Source organism: Mus musculus, chromosome 19, assembly GCF_000001635.26.
Source record: "Mus musculus strain C57BL/6J chromosome 19, GRCm38.p6 C57BL/6J".
NCBI classification, from domain to species: domain Eukaryota; kingdom Metazoa; phylum Chordata; class Mammalia; order Rodentia; family Muridae; genus Mus; species Mus musculus.
The window spans coordinates 12,597,697-12,599,983 of NC_000085.6; positions in this window are offsets into that span (position 1 = coordinate 12,597,697).

Below are 2,287 nucleotides of genomic sequence, written 5' to 3' on the forward strand. Positions count from 1 at the left end.
GTGTGTGTGTGTGTGTGTATTCTACCACAGAGATACCTGCACATCCACATTTATTGGTTTTCTATTCAAAATAGCAAAGAAATGGAACCAGCCCAAATGGAGCCAACAGATGAATGGATAAGGAAAACGTGGCACATATATAAATGGTATTTATTCAGCTGTAAAGAAAAATGAAATCACATAACTTACAGAAAAATGAATGAATATGGGAATTAGAAAAAAAAACCCTCCAGATTTAGACAGACAGCACATCTCTCACATGTGGAGCCTAGCCTATAAAGTCTGTCTGTCTGTCTGTCTGTCTGTCTGTCTGTCGTATGTAAGTTGGGGTGAATTCCTTGACTGTAGGCTCTGGAATCAGAAAAGAGTGCACAAAGAGGGAAAGAAAGTGTTGCAGAAGTAGAGGAAGGGCACAGGGAGGTGAATGTGGAGATGGAGGATGTGTGTAAGGTACAGTGGGGAGGGGGTGAGGGTATGGGGGGTGAGAAAGGTGAGGTGATTCAACAAAATAAATTTTGTCTGAAACTGGCACAATAAAACCTAATTCTGTGTGTTAATTATTAATGAAAAATAAACTATTTACAAAATAAAACTATGAAGACTGAGAAGTATGTACAAAGATGCCTCTTATGTTGTTCTTTTAAAATAACAGTAAGATTTTGGGGTGTCCTAAATTTCCAAAACAGAAAAATAGTTAAATAAATCACAAATTTCTGTGTCATAATTCTGATCATTATGTAAACACTAAAGCTAACTCTAAAAATAATTTTCCTTTCCCTTCCTCCTCTTCTTCTCTTCCATCTCATCTCCACACTCCCTTTGGAACATAGTTGCAAAGTTTTCAGTTACCCCAATACCCAGACTTCTTGCTAGATGCGATTATTCAATGGATTCTCTTAAGGGGTATTAACATCAAATTTGGAACCCAGAGAACTGACGTCAAGGTTTTTGTGCTTCAGTGAGATTTTTGTAGTGTCCATAATGCTGTGTAAAAGAAAAACTGGAAAGCTATCCAAACTTGGCTCTGCTAAAAATCACAAGGTAAGTGAAGTATGGGAGTTGCCGAGTTCCCTTTGATTTCTGGATCCTACCTGACACTAGCAAAAATGAGCAGTTTCAAAATCACCGAACAGCAAAACATTGACTAAAGTTGTTTAGTTAAGAGTTAACACTTGAGAGATAGTTGCCAGTAGAGTGCCTGCCATGTACTTAGGAGGACTTAACTCTGATCTCCAGCACTCAGTTAAATGTGGGGCACAGCTAAGCACTATGCTAGCGCTGAGAAGAGGGAGACAAGAGGGGAGGAGCCCCTGGGTGTGTTGCCCAGGCAGTCTGACCAAATTGAAAAGGTCCAGGTTCAAAAAATAAGGTGGAGAGTCATTGAGGAAGACACCTAACTTCTGGCTTCTATATGTATACACAACAGAATGAGCACTCCCCACTATGCAGAGAAACATGGACGGACACACACACACACACACACACCTATTTACATTTAAGTAACAATGATTACCTTCAACAACTCTGAGAAAAAGAAAGTGCATTTATATGAGTCTAACTGATAGAGATTCACAGACAGGAAGGAATATATACACTGATACTTGAGAAATGGGACATATTGTGTTTTGTTTTCTGTTGACATATATGCCAAAATATATGTATATGTGCATACATATACATACATTCATATATATCCATACAGATATGTAAATACATTGTTGTAAAGTCTGCATAACATCGTTTTAATTAAGTGTACAATATAGTGTGTTAAATATATTCACAGGATTTTGCAATTATACACATTATCTATACCTCAACTATATCATCATTCCCTAATGTGACCTCTTTACCTACTGAGCTCTTGGTAACCCCTATTCTACCGTCCCTGTCTGAATTTGCTTCTTCTACACTGATCTCCTATGTGGGATCATCTGATATTTCTCTCCTGTGTCTAGCTTATTTCATTTAATACAATGTAGTTAGGATTCACCCATATTATACCAAATATGAAACTTTTATGCCTTTATGGTTAATAATACTCCATCACATGTGTATACTCACACAACCACTAACTCCTGGTCAGCTGGTTTCACAGCTCAGTTTCTGAGTGATAGTGAGATTTCTAGGAGCAAAAAGCTGTTCTGTTTTGAAAAAGAGCCACAAATGTACACAGTGAACTTCCCAGTTACAGAGCAGATTCTGGAGCAAGGACCCCAGAGGGAGGGGCCTGAAATGACACACTTTTGAGTTTGCATAGCTTGGTACACATGCTCTAAGAACTTCTGCT